Source organism: Amblyomma americanum, chromosome 5 (assembly GCF_052857255.1).
Source record: "Amblyomma americanum isolate KBUSLIRL-KWMA chromosome 5, ASM5285725v1, whole genome shotgun sequence".
Classification (NCBI taxonomy): domain Eukaryota; kingdom Metazoa; phylum Arthropoda; class Arachnida; order Ixodida; family Ixodidae; genus Amblyomma; species Amblyomma americanum.
In genome coordinates this window covers 32,156,397-32,173,951 of record NC_135501.1, presented here as the reverse complement: position 1 = coordinate 32,173,951, position 17,555 = coordinate 32,156,397, and the positions used below count along the sequence as shown (strand labels likewise).

General features: G+C 46.5%; 1 protein-coding gene across 3 annotated transcripts in view; it reads right to left on the bottom strand.

Annotated features, from left to right (window-relative positions):
* LOC144132368 (riboflavin transporter 2-like) overlaps positions 1–13,130 on the bottom strand; it is a 73,228-nt gene extending 60,098 nt beyond the window's left edge. For 2 of the 3 annotated variants that reach the window (XM_077664723.1, XM_077664721.1), the window contains exon 1: positions 12,997–13,126. The gene's annotated coding sequence lies outside the window, so the exon portion shown is untranslated. Of the gene's footprint in view, positions 1–12,996 lie in introns of all 3 variants that reach the window. The other variant, XM_077664722.1, reaches the window with a different exon arrangement.
* Between the last annotated feature and the right edge of the window lie 4,425 nt (positions 13,131–17,555).

Genomic DNA, 17,555 nt, shown 5'->3' with positions numbered 1-17,555 from the left:
AGCCACTGGGCAGTCCAAGAAGCGGGAAAAAGCGTCGAATAAGATTGTTGCACATAATACGACGACTGCTGGTAACACTAACTGTATTGTAGTTACCTTCCCTTGAGGCCCGCTCCGTGGGCTGTCGATTCAGTGCTCTTAGTTTTTCTTTTTCTGTTCATTTTTTATTCAGTATACATCTTATTTTCTTCGGGTCGATTCATAGTATAGCAACAGTTGTATATTATTAAACAAATACAGAAAGGAAGGAAAACCTGTTGCCATCACCGGCAATTGCTTCCTGAGATCTTAGCACCCGGGCTACGGGAGGCAGAAATAAAGAGAGAGGATAACAAGGAGACGTACAGAGCGGCGCGGTAGCGAGAAAGGAAATGAGAGAACTTGTGTTACCATTGCATTGAGCCTTGTGCATGCAGTCACGCGAGCAGAGGCAAACAAGTTTCGTTTTCTTATATGCGCTCACCGTAGCATACCCTCCACTAGAACGTTAGCTAGCACACAGCGACGCCTTTGCGCACCGGAGTAGCTCCCACGTGACCTGGGACAAACGCCGTTATAAGAAAATGAAGAAAAATAACATGAACGTTATTCCAATTCAAGTTCACGCGTTCCACACAAACGAGGCGAAAAATCAGAGGTTGGTTTTGGACATAAAACAGGCTGAACGATCAATACGAGCGTGTAGATTGAAATAAAACCAGAGCAAAAAAGGCTTCAGCTCGAGCTAACCTTGAATCTATCCAGCCTCTGTGGAACCGATATTAAGAGCGCACGAAACACTTTAACAAGATTAGAAGTTGCCAGGGCTGTGACGTCCATTAATCCTAACCGTTTTCTTTCGTTTGGTTGTGGTTCCTGGCATTTAATGTCCCAAAGCGTCTCAGGCCATGAGGGATGCCGAAGTGGAAGGCTGAGGAAAATTTCGACCACCTGGGATTCTTATAGGTGCACTGACATCGTACAGTCCACATGTCTCTAGCATTTTGCCTCTATCGAAATTCGACCGCTTCGGCCGGGATCGAATCCGCGTTTTTCGGTTCAGCAGCCGAGCACCGTAACCACCCCGGCGGCCGTTTGCTTTCAGGTGCAACTGAAGATTCCCTCGTCATACGGCTCATGATTTTGCCAGTGACGACGCTCATCTACCGTAGTTGTTTTGTCGTGTTCCTTTCGCCCTTGTTTCCTATGCGCTTCAAAATACAGGTGGAAAACAGCTGCTTGACACAACCGCACCGCTGGGCAGCTAATTACCCTGCTCGAAACAGTACCGACCGTCGCAGTCCAAGCACCACCGCTGTCACCGAACTCTTCGACGTGAAGGTTTACTGCAGCCAGCTGATATGCAAAGCGATCGCTGCCTCTTCTGCGGAAGCGGTTTCTCCTCCTTCCGCGTGAGTGTAATAGATTAATGGATGGGCTTTCTCGCACGCTTTCCTGTTTCATTAAAGTTTCTCAGTCTCTCTCTCTCTCTCTCGCACGGTATGTCTCAGTAGCAATTATTTATCATCTCTGTGACGTTTTAGGGAGGATCTCAACGGGACATTATGCAGATGGACGCCACAAAATGTTGAGGGTTGTGCTCGCCTCTCTCGCTTTCTCTCCAGCTGCTTAGCGCTTCCCTTATTTGTTTGGTAATTTACTAACGAATGAAATTTCATGAGCATAGATGCATACTGCTCAGACAATGTACTATCGCACATGGCTCCACATTCAGGTAGGTTTTCTCCTGTCACAGCTGACCGTCATAAATCGGGACTCCGTATTATTGTTTTTCACAGAAAGGCACAAATATGCACTAACATGCAGTTTTACATAACTTTACATGATGCGGACAAAATATGTTTTAAGCCGTTTCGTGCTATGAAGATTTTATGTGCCTCCAGAGTAAAATCAGTTATTATAAATTTATTACAATGAGCTTTCATTGCGCTTACAAGTGCAGGTACTCCTATTAAAAGGAAGTGGAACGACCAAGTACCAAACAGATTTTAAATTTTGAATTTAATAGAAAGTGTAGTATAGATGCATGTGCCCTGCTTTTCCAAATATTCTCTCATTGCAATCTTCATTGAACATTATATCTTTTTGCGCAACCTGTTTTTGGCAACCTTTCTTTCTTTTTGTAGTCACCATTTTATAATCTGTTGTCTGAGCGAGCTCTTTCTGACCAGAAATCGTGACGAGGAAGCCTGCAGAGAAGGCTTACATTTGTCGTCCGGCCATACATGGTGCTGCTTTTCTAGCTACATAGAATGCAGAGCTATAAAAGCTGCTCAAAGAGTACAAACTAGTATAATTGGGCCATTTCAAGCGATTCGTGCAGGAGTGCCACCACTTAGATACACAGCGTGGTCCTTACTACTCTCACAGCTACACAGTACGTGCGCCCTCCTGACAATTGTTCCCTTATAGCCCTGAGGGCCACTGACGTCCAGTCGTTGAGCAAACAATAAAAAGAAAATTCTATTACGAACCTCTGACGGCTCGAATGGTGAGTACAACTATGCGTACCAAGCTGCAGACATATTTTATCTAAAAAACCGTGCTCATTCACACTAAACTATGTGCATGATGTATGGAATGATATATGTATTTGAGAAATCCTAAAACACTTACTGCAACACAACTCGGCCATAGAAAACTTCACGCTTAAGGAAAAGAAACAACGCATACTCATGCCAAACCATGGGAGCTCTGTTTGTCAGCGTTAAATAAATATATTTCCGAAGGCTGTGTATTCCCATGAATGTGCACTAAACATTTGTCCAGTTATAATTTTCCCTCTGTCACCGTTCTCCATGCTAGGTATTTCGCACAATAGCCAAACGGGCGAGTTGGTGGTACATATTTGGTGGTTTGCTGGTGGTACATATTTGGTGGTGTTGGTGGTGGGCGAGTTGGTGGTTTTCCACCAATAGGTATTTCGAATCTTTACCTAAGAAACAAGCAAGAACATCCTTTGACGCATATCTCGTTAAATATTTACGATGCAGAATTTATACATATAATAAGTTACAAATCTCCAAGAAGTCAAGCACAAGAAACTCGCAAGCTATTTGATCGGTTGGAGCGGAATACAGTTATTCGCAAAAAACAAATAATTCAAGTCGCCGCTCAGAGCCCAGTGTTGTTACACAACCCTTGTAAAGTTCCCTGCGTTGTTGCACATTTTGTACTCTGTGACTTCCAAAGATGCTTAGGCTTTAGAACCGATACATTTATTAGAAACGCCGTAAAAGATAGATATGCATTATAATGTGCTCGGTGTCTGGGCAAGATATAGCATCAAAAACACCCTCAGCACTCTGGCTGAGCCTGAATTTGGAGGGTTGTTATTCTGAAACCGCATTATGGTAACTGCCGGTGTTTTTGGGCTATTGCCTTTACATGTTTTGACACAATATATCGTAAAAGGTCCCGTTCACCAGAAAATCCAGTGCCGGCGTCGTAAGTGCGAAATCACGGGCATAGCTCTGCCAGCTGGTCCCCAGAGGTAGGAGGCCCAGCTAGGTCACGTGACCTTGGGGTGTCACCACAGCCTGCCTACCATGGCAGGTGGCACTTCAAATAATGGTTGGTCGCTCGGGAAGGGCAGCCTGGGGTGCATAAGGCCCACCGTTTGGAGCGTATGCCATCACAGGGCGCTGGCGCATCGCTTAACCGCGGCAAACTGCGCCAGGAGGGGTAAGACGAACACAGGGATCTATGAGTGTAAGGTCGGATATGACCTTTTGCATATATAGGAATGAGCCCACTGCGCTATCGAGTCATAACCTTAAGGCGGAGCTTAAATGTCCCCTCCAATGAACGTTCCTTACTTGAACGCCTTCGAGACGGTGGCGGCGTTTTCTTTTTTCTTTTTTGATGCCGTAAGCAACAGCCAAAAAATGAGCAGATAAACGATGAAAGATGAAAAAAGCGGAAATCGATACCGAACGTCCACTGCGCAGTGCAAGGTGACGCATCACACGACGCAGAAATACGTCAAGCACGCTACTAGCAAAACTGGAGCACGGGTTAAGTGCGTAAACTTGCTGTCATCAGCTGGTACCTCATTACTGAACTCAGAAGTCTCGTAAAAATATTTTCACGTCAAGGAAGTGGTGAGCAACTACACACGAGTGAGCAGCATCGTAACGTCACTAACACACAGTTACCTTTTGAAATCGCCTTAAAGATAACCTACACAAAGTACATTTCAAATCCGTTTCGACTGAAACAAGGCAGCCAAATTGAGCATATTATGGTGGTACTTGGAACAGTAAACGGTGTTTTCTTCAAATGCGTCTATCTCGAAGAAACAAAAATTATTTGCCCTATAAGATTACTAGCTCGTTTGTAGCGCAAAATGTAATGTGCACGTAAAATCAATTATCCCCTATTCCAAGACACAAACAGTGCGCGTATTCTATAATCTTTCGTGTCTTCACGTGCAGCAGCAAGTCCCGACCTCCATGGTTCTATGTAACCTGACCTACCGCTGATGCAATTTTCAAACTGTGCGGATACTAAGAAGCATGGCGGAGGCAACATCAGAAAGACGGGTGGAGCGTTTCTGATACATTCGTTAATGCCCTTTCATTTTTCCGCTTTTGCACAGTTTCAGCTTCAAGCAGCAGTAAAACAAAGCATACGAAAAAGTCTACAGCAAAATCTCGGCTCGTTGGTCGCGCCTGCTGGGAAGACACAGGCGGAATAACTGTGGAAGGTTTCTAGAGCGCAGAAGTAAGTTGATGTTCATTGCGAGGCGATCATTCGTACTCAAGTGCGCCATTGTATGTTGTTCAGGAATAAGCTGAAATTCCCAATAAAATAAAAACTCGTCCTTTTAATGATTTCTCCCCTGCCCTGTTTACTTAAAACAAACAAGGACACAATGTAGAAGAAAAATATTTTTAGCAGACACCAAGAACTTTCAAAGAGATTGCAAGCTGACGCGGCCACCTACCTGATGCTGGTCCCATTTATTCCTTCTTGTCGCTTAGCAGACAGCGAGCCAGAGCTAGAAAACCCGCAGCTGGCACGTTTCTGACTCCCAGGTTCAAAAACAGCACTTGCCGCTCGCACATTCACCACTAGCGATAGAGTAGCGCACACATGCTCACAGGGACGCGTATGCTATATTGCGCCGGGAATCGACTGCTTTGCGCACAGCTCGCATTTGCGAATGTTCGCGCGTGGCCGTGGCTGCGGCACAAAGATAAAACAAGAGACGAGAAGGATGCTCCGAGTCACGGAAATAAATCGCCTCTAATGCACTCGTCGCATCGCCACTTGTCGCTTTGAGATACGAAGCGCCATTGACACGCCATCTTCGATTAAGTAATCACAGTAGCTTCGGCAGGCGATACTCGAGCTACGGAGGAAGTCCGAGAACCGAACGTAGAGTATGCGGTCTATGTTTCATTCCACCGAAACCACAGCTGATATTAATCCCACTAGTACGACTGTTTATGCTATTGTGCAGTGTTTTTTTTTATTTCCTTGTAACAATGATGAACCATCATCTGCCTGACTACGCCCACTGCAGGACAAAGGCCTCTCCCATGTCTCTCCAATTACCCCGTCCTTAGTCAGGTGCTGCCACTCTATCCCCGCAAACTTCTCAATCTCATTCGTCCACCCAATTTGCTCCTGCACACTGCTTTGCTTTTCTTCTCGTAGAATTGTTTGTTCCCTCATCCACTGTGACCTCTCTTTGTCTCTCAACGGCATACCTATCATTTACCTTCCCACAGCTCTCTGCGTTGTTCTGAAGTTGAACTCGTTCCGCTCGTCTCCACGTTTCTGCCCCATAGGTGAGTACCGGTAAGATAGAGCTGTTATATGCTCCCCAGGTATATTGGATATTGTGAACTGCCATTCACGCCCTGAGATAGCCTGTGAAATGCTGTCCAACCCAACGTTATACTATTGCCTATATATTTCACTTTCGTGATCCAGATGTGCGGTCACTACTTGCCCTAAATACACGTATTCCCTTCCTAGTTCTAGCACTTGGCATCTAATTTTAAACTGCTGTTCTCTTCCGAGACGGTTGACTATTGAACATTACTTTGTTTTTCTGCATGTTCATTCTTAGACCCACCATTCTGCTCTGCGGTCCTAAGCAACTGATTATGCTTTCAGTCCTTTTACCTGGTTGACTCAGCAAGGCAATCTCATCAGAAAATCACAGATAATTGGTGTATTCTGATTAACAATTACCCCCAAATATTCCGAATTCTAGCCTCGGAAAACTTTCTGTAAACAGGCGGTGAATACCACTGGCGAGATCATACCTCCATGCCTGGTACCTTTCCTTATTGGAATTTTATTGCAGACATGATGGAGTTAGTTGAGGCGTTGAATGCTACACATGAGGTTAGCCTTCATTATTCTGCTGGCAATTGCTCCACCGCAGAGTCCCTTCTATGTTAATAATGTCCTCAAGCCTGTCACATCTATCCCGCTATGCGCACAGTCTCTTATAATAGCACACATTCCTCTCCCGCAGTCACCATCTATGCACACAATCACTCCACACAGCCCACATCACAGTCCACTCCAGAAATCATCTATGCACATATTCAGTCACAGTAGAATATAGGCCATTGTAGTGCCACAATCCATACACACATTCGCTCACAGTATAACGTAGTTCACTCCAGAAGACACCATCTACGCACATATTCAGTCACAGTCGGTCATAGTCCGTTCCTCCTGTCAACATTTAGAAACAAGATCAGTGCCCTGCAGAAATGTTAAAAGAAAACGGGCAGCCTCCCTTCTGCATGTCTGGTTTCCGCTCGGGTAGATAATGTCCTGAACTATGCTGTGACGGGTTCCTGCCTTCTTGAAAGAAGCGAACATCACATACCTTTCCGCGTTGTACTCTGGGCAGTACATAATATAATGTTCGATATCCCCGCACACACCGCATAAAGAACATAGCGGAGACGATGCTATGTCCGTCTTATGCATCCAGGCAGGAGTGTGAGCAGAAGCCGTGCGAATTCGATGTAGTAGAGTCGCCCGGGATCTTCTCAGTCCCTTGGTCACACATGGCTTGTGGGGCGCACTCCACAGGGTACAGAAATGATCGAGCACCGTTTTCGTGTAGAGACTTTTTCCATCTTGGGGTACGTTTTCTGATGGATTCCTTGACAGAGCTTTATGGGCGAGATGGTCTGACACGGATTAGCGCTTTCGCAATAATAAGCAGAACACGCTGTTTCGGATCAAGTAAAACCCTCTTTTTAACTGAAAAAAGGCCCGTGAGCTCCCGACACATCGTTGTCTCGTGCTGAATTATGCATGAAGGAGTGGTCGGCCTGTTTCTGAGGACACAATCACTGCTGAGTCGTATCTACGCCTTCTGACAATTCCTTTCGGGGCTGGTGGTGTGCCATGCCCACCAACAGATAAGCATTTTTCAGCAAGATGGTGCCCCCGCCCACTAAGCAGCCGAAGTGCGTAAGTATCTAGATAAAGAATTTTATGGTGGGTGCGTGGGGACACCAATACGCAGTGGTTCCAACGCTCGCCAGGCTTGTCTCCTTGCAATTTTTTCGTGTGGTGTTTAGTCAACTCAACATATGCAGCGCTGGAAGCCTTCGAAACATTGAGGAACTGGAAGGCTGCAGCAAAACAGTGTACAAGAATCAGCCACGCGACGAGAGTTGCGATGTTCGATGAGTACAAAAACGACCAACAGCAGTTCATCAACGCTGCCAGCGGTCACTTCGAGGACTGAGCGTTTTCGATCACGCACAACTGACCGTTAATCGATCCATAAAGTGCGTATTTTTCTCCTTGACAGTGGCGCATGCCGCCAGTGGCTTATTATTGTCTGTCTTAATTTTAAACAGCTCGTACGTTACCCTTGCGACGACGGAACATGCATGCCGAGAAAGGGCCGTCGGGGATACGTAACTGCTCCCGTCCTGACAAACGCCAATGCGTGTAAACTGCTTTGATTGAATGAATTATCTACATCCGCCTGGCCCAGCAGGCGAATCTGCTGCGTGCAGATGTTGGGGAGTGGCGACACCACAGGTTCCTGAGGATCCGCTGGGACATCCCCGCAGGGGGATGACGGTGACCAGTGCATCACCACGGACCCGAGCAGCCGCGCTTCGCCGTGCGTGGCATCGCCATGTCCGGGGAAAAGGAGATCCTGGTGGCTGAGCCGATGCTGAGCGCTTGGACCTTTAAGGCCCCTCGGTGGAGGCAACACACAACTTTGGCTCCAGCTTCGTGTAGACGGAACCCCCGGCCTGACCCGACCAGGGGAAATCGGCAGTCGCCTATTCCTATCTTCATGGCTATCTTTCACTTTCCTACCTTCTTTCTCGCGAGTCTCCTGCCTACTCCTCCTTTCTTTGTTTTTCTTCTTTTCCTGGTGGCGAGGGTAGACATGCTGTGGCCAACTATCCTGACGGCGTCGTATGTGGTTATAGTTGTGGTGTATAGCTGGTGTGGACAGGACTTTTGTGTCGCGCTGTAATGGCCCTAGGCGTCTTGCGTACGTAGGTGGGAGATTACCGTGGTTGAGATTTAATGTCTTATATGTAGTCTGGATCATCAAGGACTCCAGATATGGACGGGACAGTCAATTATCTTCTCTTTCGATAATCGCTGCTTGTTCCCAGGTGATCCTGCGTGTCGTTGCTTCCACGTGTTCCGTAAGTGCGTTCGAAGCAATCTTCCTTTTTGTCACGTCATTCCTGTGCTCCCCAAACGTCTATCGAAGCGTTCGCTTTCGTCAATCTAACACTAGTCGCAGTCAGTGCAGCAAATTCTGTAGTTTGTAGACTACGTCAGGGAGTGTTTCTTTCCTTAGTTGGTCCTTTGCGGCCACTAGCTTGCACCCTGGAGAGGGAGCGACGTGCATGCCGCAAGTTCGCAGAACATGAGCCAGAGACACGCTCACGCCTGGCACGTATAGGTTGCCAGCTCTGTCACAGCACGGGGGACCATCCGGTGGCGATGAGTATGATGGCCGTTGTAAAGCGGAATCCATGAAATGTTTAGGGTAGGAAATTGAAAACTGGTTTTTGCGCAAACGAAATGGTGCGGAGTTCCAGGGTTCGAACCCAACCACGGCGGCTGCGTTTTTGTGGAAGAAAAACGCTAAAGCGCCAGTGTGCTGTGCGATGTCAGTGCACGTTAAAGATCCCCCGTTAAAGACCCCTCCACTAAGGCAGCTCTTTCTTCCTTTCATCTTTCACTCCCTCCCTTATCCCTTCCCTTACGGTGCTGTTCAGGTGTTCAACGATATATGAGAGATACTGCGCCATTTCCTTTCCCCAAAAACTAAATATTATTATTAAAGAAAATGGCGCAGTATCTGTCTCACATATCGGCGGACACATGAACCCTGCCGTAAGAGAAGGGATAAAGGAGGGACTGCGAGAAGAAAGGAAGAAACAGGTGCCGTGGAGGAGGGCTCCAGAATAATTTCGACCACCCGGGGATCTTGAACGTGCACTGACATCGCACAGCACAGAGGCGCCTTTGCGTTTCGCAGTCGCACTCGCTGACTTCTCGCTGCACTTGTCGTAGGTCAGAAGCTTGATCATCAGGGTTTGAGCAAATATTTTTGGCACGTCTAGCGAAAAAGGTCACATCAGAACGTTTGTGACACGCCGGATGAAGATAATTAAAATGTAGATATCGGCCTGTGTGCGTATATTTTCTGTAAACCTTGAACAAAAGGCGGTCACAGTGTCGCTCAACTAACGTGTCCAGAAAGGGAGACGGCCAGCAACCTCGTGCTGCACAGTGAATTGGATTGGTTCTTCCATGCTATTTATGTGTTCCGTGAAAGCTGCCAAGGCGTCCTTCTTGATTATGCAGAAGCAGTCGTCGATGTAATGGAGAATGACCTTTGGGCGTGGTTCGAAAGAAGACGGCGTGTCCTTTTAATGCTTCCATGGTAAGTTTGGCGGTTGTCACAGAGATAGATGTACCCATGGCAGAGCCAGGAACCTGTTTTCTGCCTTATCCATCCATATATCCGTCCTCCTCGCAATGAACAGCACTGGCCCAACAGATAGCGCGCGACGGCAGCGCCTCCCGCTCGCCTCGTTCGGGCACAGTGGGGCCGTGCGGGGACGCAGGCATCACGCGTTGAGCGGCGAACAATGCAGCGCACATCCAAGGCGCATTCACCACGAAGTTTGCGGCTTGCTGCCCGTTCGTTCGGCGCAGAAGCTATGCTGGCGTTAGTGGCATCGGGTTTGTCGAGAACGGTGTGCTGATGAACTACGACTGCAACTTGACTCGCGCGCGTTTCAGCAAGGCGCCTGACAGCGCTATACGTGGTCTGCCGCTCCGCGCGTCCGTTACACCGCACGTAGCATCAGCAGCATCAGGTTCACGCGGCGTCGAAGTCATTGCCCATGTTCGCGTTCAATTCGTAAAGGCGAAGTTAAGCGTGCTCCACCATTGCGCCACTGCGCCAGGAGCGGCATGAGGACTCCCAGTGATCTATGAATGTAGAGCATGACCTTCTGCATATATGGGAATTATCCCATTGTGCTATCGCGTCATACCCTAAAGCTGGGCATGAGTGTCCCCTCCATTTTTTTCCTCATGTAATATTCCTATTAGGGCATTTCAGGTGTACAGGAAATAAATATTGAAATAATGAATCTCTAAATAAATTGGAAACTGTCAAAATCAGTGAAGCTGTGCAGCCAAACTATCTCATGGAAATCAAAATTTTAGGAAGATTATGCACGACCTTGCACGGTAGAGAACCTTGTTTTTACGCGAGGTATTCCATCCTACCCGGAACTGCTCCATGGGATAGCATTGAAGAGGAAAAGAAGGTTCTTTTTCGGGATTCCCTCGCACACAATGAAAAGATTGTGATTTTGAAATAAAAAAGCGCTTTTGGATGGGATCATTTTTGTGCTTTGTAAGTCTCCCGATTCTGATTTTAAAAAATTCAGTATGATCATGAAAACACCCTACGCAATTTTCGGGGACATAATTATATTGAACTAAGCAATACAGAAGCATGCGCTGCCCCTCAGTCTCTAATTCTGCTGACCGTACTATGAGGAATACCTGTATTTACTGCGGAAAGAATGAATCGGTAAAGAATGCGGAGCCCCAAGCAGAGTCTGTTATCAAAGTTCTTATCGCAGTTTGCGAAGGCGTCACGAGGGCTGGTTATGTCTTTGTTCTAGGGGGGGGGGGGGGAGTTTATCAGCAGAGGTACATGAGCTATATGTTCGCTCAAATTTCATATCACAGCCACGTAATTCTACTCTGTTCAGAACACTCAGCGGCTACACACGGGGACTATTCGGAAAACTTTAAGCTATAATGAAACTTGACGCCAGCGAGCGTCGCGCCTGTTGTAAATTCTGAGGACAGCCAGAGGTGTGTCACCACCACCACTGCCGAACTTTTTTTGCAGGGACGTTCAAAGGCTACGAAAATAGTTCTGTTGTAGCGAAGCAGGCAATTAGAAACAATATCGGAGGAGACAGCTAGAATAAAACTCATGAGAACCATCCACTGCACTTAGAAAAGCTCTATGAGCTAAAGCACGAAGCAATTACAGCCCCGAAAATAGAATTAATACAATTGGACCAAGGATGTAATGAAAGTTTAGCAGCATTCAGTCCATTTTTTCCCAGTGTGTTCACCGTCAAAATCATTTCTTCACACTGAACCAATCACAGTCCAATAAATGGTGGCTTCTGCCAACCATATCGGTCGATTACGCGGATCAGCTAAGCCTATAATATGATGTTGTTTGATGCGAAGATACCGGCTATCTATTGAATTTAAAACTTAACTTTACACGATCGCACACGGAAGCGCTCTTAGGTATTGTGCCTTCCGGAAAAATCATACACGAAAAGATCACAAAGAGAGTGCCTTTTAAGATTTGGCGCTCACTGGACGAACTGGCGGATGTGCTCTGAGTACTTAACATCAAGTCAAGCAGGGAAGGGTTGAGAGAGCTTGTGTGCTTGCGGTGTGAAGAAAAAATTTCCCGTAGCGGACTTATAAGGAAAAATCTAGACCTATACCCGATATCCTAATTCACAAGGGTGGAAACTTGGGCGAGTCGGTAACTATAATCCATGGTATATGGTGAGCGCAAAAACGGCACAAGGGACAAAGAAAGATGGACAACACAGGCGCTAACTTCCGACTGAATGAAACCGAGGCGACCAAAACGAACGTGGACCGTGAGGGGAACCAGGCGTATGCGCTCGGAAAGATAAAGAAAACCAGGTGAAGGAGGAACAACGGACATGCACGACTCAGTTAATCTTTAAGAAGGAAAGCTCTATTTTCGACAGGGAGATAGACGGCTTGCTGACACATTTGTCTTGCGAAGCAGCGAAGCGAGCTGCTTCTATAATCTCGCGCGTTAACTGATCCCGGTGTCTGGCGACGATCGAGCACTTGTCCAGATATGACACACACCCACATTCCTTACAGTGTAAAGCCAGATTGCTGCCAGTAAATGTTCTCAAAATATTATTGGGTTCGCGAAGACTTCGCGATCTGGCTTTACACTGTAAGGAATGTGGGTGTGTGCCATATCTGGACAAGTGCTCGATCGTCGCCAGACACCGGGATCAGTTAACTCGCGAGATTAAAGAAGCAGCTCGCTTCGCTGCCTTGCAAGACAAACGTGTCAGCAAGCCGTCTATCTCCATGTCGAAAAGAGAGCTGGCCTTCTTAACGATTAACTGAGTCGTGCATGTCCGTTGTTCCTCGTTCACCTGGTTTTCTTTATCTTTCCGAGCGCATGCGCCTGGTTCCCCTCACGGTCCACGTTCGTTTTGGTGGCCTAGGTTTCTTTCAGTCGGAAGTTAGCGCCTGTGTTGTCCGTCTTTATTTGTCCCTTGTGCCGTTTTTGCGCTCCCCATATACCATAGATCACCGATATCCTATATTGGTAAGCTCACTCTCTCGGCGGAATGCCGGGAAAAAAATGCGCACCAACCCTAAGGAAAGTAGAATGAAGCCTGCACTCACGTTGCGGAGACAAGAATTATCCATTGCACACAGGCATAACGGCAGCACGAAACTGGGAGAAACTGCAACAGCGTCACATGGCGAAGAAGCTCATTTCGTTTCACCTACCCTTCCGAAGACCGCATTCACGTTTCTGAAGAGAAAGACCAGCGTAACCTGTCTTACAGAAGCTCATATGGTATTCGAAGATAAGGCGATAAGGACGCAGCCTTCAGACGATAGAAAAGTTCTATCAGCTCCCGATAATAAGAAGGGTACTCAAGGTGCAGTTATCAGCAGGCTATGTTTGCACGGATGTGAGGAGCACAACGACCACCGATCGTCGAAGAGTGCTTCAAAGCTATTGCCAATTGCAGTCGTCGCTTAGCCTACAACAACACATATGCTGAAGTGAAGTACTCTCTAGGGGGTCAGTGTTGTTTGTTATGGCACACAAGCAGCTAAGGCTATTATGCGGAAAACACGAGATTATAAAAGTCAGTTTTTGCATAATTTATGACATCGATTGTGTTTAAGACACTATCATTCTTTATAAACCTGAAAACACGCGAAAAATTAAGTGCATTTTCAACAGCACCTTTGCATAAAAAGGGATGTGCTCATTGTCAGATGGAATTTAATACTTTTCTCCACATTTTTTAGTTTTAGGCGTGAGAATATGCCATGGTTTACTATGAGCACATCTCCAACGTTTTTTACATCAAGATTTGTCTTTCTTACTCAGTAAGTTCTTGTGAAACGTGTAGATATTCAAGTGTTATGACAGCATAAATTTACTTCGAAAAAACATCCTTCGAACTTTCATGAATACCATTTTTCCTAGATGGACTTCACCAATAGCGGTTTGTTGTCGACTTCATTATCTCATGCATTCTCCCATTTGTCGATCAATTTTCTGCGTATTAATTTCATGCAGTCCTTATGAGTCAGGTTGACAGCTCAAAGACACTTTATAGATTGCCATCTATCGCGACATGACTCGGGAACTAGCAGAATCTTATCACGTGTCCAACTGTTGCGACTTTTCCTTTATTATGCGTGATGCTTCCGGAAAAAAGTTAGTCATTTTTTTAATCGAGTGCCGTGATTAGGCTGAACCAGTATAGATTAAGCTGTTTTCACTATTTTAATTTATTATCGTGCCTACAGGTTCATATTCGGCATAAAATTCAGCAGTGAAACTTGAGGCACGGTTCGCCAGTTTTATCATTTTCCCCATTTGCCTTTCACTGCATTTCCGACGTGCACTGCTATCTATGGGGCATCTGTGTAAATTTGTGTATAACGCATATTTTTCTCTTAGAACGAAGCATGTGTAAAATACCTTCCTGTGATTTTTCTTTTTACAAGGGTTTGTTAGCGTGAAGTCACAGAAGAAAGGCTGTACCATGCCGCGTGTGGATCATGTCAATAGGCAGTAGAGGCAACATGATCGAATAGGGATTCTTGAAAAGTTTTATGAAAGTGTGCTTAGCTGCTCGGTGTAAACGGGATATTTCGATGAGGATCTTATTTTTAGTATGCATACACACGCAAGCACTCTTATCCTCCCTGCGAAGGGCAGATGGTTTCTTTTTGTTGAATCGGCCGTTGTGTCATAGTGCGGGCTACACACTGCGCGAGCGTGAAGTTTTCTGTCTACCTCGCCATGTCTCATTTCCATTTACTCTACCTTTTGGATTACTATATAACCACCCTCAGTTGACAATAAAGGCTGGTTTTTACCCGTATAGTTCCCAGGCGTGTACGCTCGTTCCGTTCCTGCCGTGCCCTATTGGCCGCAGCTATGTTACAGTGGCGACGAGTCAAAACGACACCCACGCCGTCAAGGCAGACACTCCGGCCCTGAAAACAGCCCTTCTAGCGACTTACATGGCCTTCCATATGCTCCCGAGCTTCGACGAAAGCACAGATAAGTGTAAGCCGAACTTGATAAAAGTAGAGGCGTATTTCGAAGCAAATGACATCGCTGAGTCAATTAAGGAGAGAGGACTTCTTGTGGTTGGACTGGGCACGAAGACTTAAAAAATCCTTGCCGGAAGGATGGATCCCCGTGCGCCAAACGCTTATAGTTATGACGAAGTTGTCAAAGCCATGAATGAATACTATGACCCTAAGCGGAACGAAATTTTGGAGTGCTACAAATTCTTCAGTCGTTGCCAACTGGAAGGAGAATCTATTCAAGCTTTCCTCGTGGAGATCCGCCGTATCGGAGACAACTGCAACTCCGGCAGTTGCCTTGACGGGATGATCCGAGATAGGATTGTCTGCTGTGTACGCTCAAGTGCAGTAAAGAAATAACTCTTGACAAAGAAAGACATGACGCTAGAAAAAGCAGAAGCTGTAGCAATAGCTGCTGAAGCCGCGAAAAAAGATGCTCAATATATTTCGTCAAAAGTAACACCACCATTTTAAATGCAAGCGCGACGCCGGCCAACACCAAAAGTTCCGAAAATGCAGCGTGTCGGCAATGCGGCAGATGTGGAAGCTTGAAGCATGACGATAACAGCTGCAGCTGGGCCAAATCACGCTGTTATCACTGTGGTCAACGTGGACATTTCTCAAAAAATGTGTCCCAATCGCCGCGACAAGTAACTCGGGGCTGCTGCACCTGCACCTCATGGCCAAACTTTAACAGTGCAAGAAACCACATCGGAAGATTGCTATGAAAATGCTCATATCTGGATTTTGCTGACGGCGCGAACAAAGTGTCTCGAGGCGCCAATTCGCCGCACGTTCAATTGGGCCCGGTGTATAACTGGCAATGGAAGTAGACACAGGATCACCAGTATGCGTCATAGCGCGACAGGTTTTTGATAAGCATTGCAAACACTGGCAGAACTTGAAGCCTTTACATCTGAAACTTTCATGCTGCGCTGGAAGGCTGCCTGTGTTAGGCGAGCTTCAGCTAGATGTTGCACACCAAGTGTATCACTTGAATGCAAGCTGACAGTACTAGACTGCACCGGACCAAGCCTGTGCGGTTGAGACCTGTTAACCCTACTGGATAGAGCTGGACTTCCAGTACTGCAAGTCAGTAAAAGAGAAGTGCCGATGGTGGGAGAAGCCATCAGCCACATCACCGCCTTCCGCAGTAACTACTAGGATGCCTTCTCGGAGGAATTGGGCCTAATGAAGGGACCCCCAGCCAGTTTGGTGCTGAGGGACGGTGTGGTTAGCAAGTTTTGCAACGCGAGACCGCTTCCGTACGCGCTCTGCGACAAGGTAAGAAAAGAATTTGATCCGTTAGTGTGGCTAGGCACATTATCGCCCATAAAATATGGACTGGGTGACCCCCATAGTACCAGTGCTTAAAAAGATGGCACAGTCCGGCTTTGCGGGGATTTTAAGGCCACCTTGAGTCATGCTTGTGCACTTGAGCACTATACCCTTCGGGTTATTGAAGACATATTCGCGTCGTTAAGCGGTAATGAAGTTTTTAGTACACTCGACCTGAAAGATGGCTAAAACCAGGTGCCACTGGACGAAACTTCATTCGTTCCTATACTGCATAAAATGTAATATATTTTTGTCTTTATTATTTCTCTAATACTTCTGTCTCTCCTTCATACATATTTGTGAATGTTTCTATGTTTTTTTGGGGGCTTTCTTTATTCACTTCTTGTGTTCTGATGAGCTGACTGCCACCGCTGCTCTGCCAAGTGTACACCAGGATGAAGGACCGGTCAAGCCTCCAGGAGGCTTTTTGCCTGCCATCCTCGACATTATATCTGTATGGTGTAATGTTGGAATAAATAATTGAAAAAAAAATTTCACGGAAGATATGCGTAATTAATACACACGGTGATTAATACACAACGGTGTGATTAATACACACCGTGATTAATACACACTCTGTTACAAAAGGCTTCCGTTCGGCATTCCCTCTGCTCCTGCTTTACTTCAAAGCAAGATGGTTACCATTATAGTGGGCCTACCTGGAGTTCAGGCATACTTAGATGACGTGCTTGTGTCTGAAAAGGCGGCAGACAGCGGAGCTCGGCTGGAAACTGTGTTGCGGCGATTTCGAGAGCACGGCGTAAAGCTCCGCTAAGGCAAATGCAGTTTCAGCCAGCTATCTGTTACTTATCCGGGACACCGCATCAATCGTCTCGGTCTTGACCCGACGGAAAAGAACGTGGAAGCTATCATGAAGGCACAGAGCCTTCGTATCGTGAGCGAGCTGCGTTCGTTTGTCGGAATTGTAACATTTTATTTAAGGTTTCTGGCGAATATGTCAACCGTGTTGTCCCCGTTATACCAGTTACTAGAAAAAAATGCGCGATGACAGTAGAACCACACCCAAGAAACTGTGTTCGTCAAGGCCAAACAGTGTCTGAAGGATGACAAAATGCTTGCCCATTTTGACTAGTTAAAGGAGCTGAAACTTGAGTGCGACGCTTCCCCACACGGCATTGGCGCAGTACTGTTTCACACAGTAGGCAGCTTCCAGAGACCGATCGGATTCCGTTCAAGGACTCCAACGAAAGCCAATCGGAATTACTCGCCACTGGAGCGTGAGGCGCTGGCACTAGTTTTTGGGCTCACGAGATTCCGAG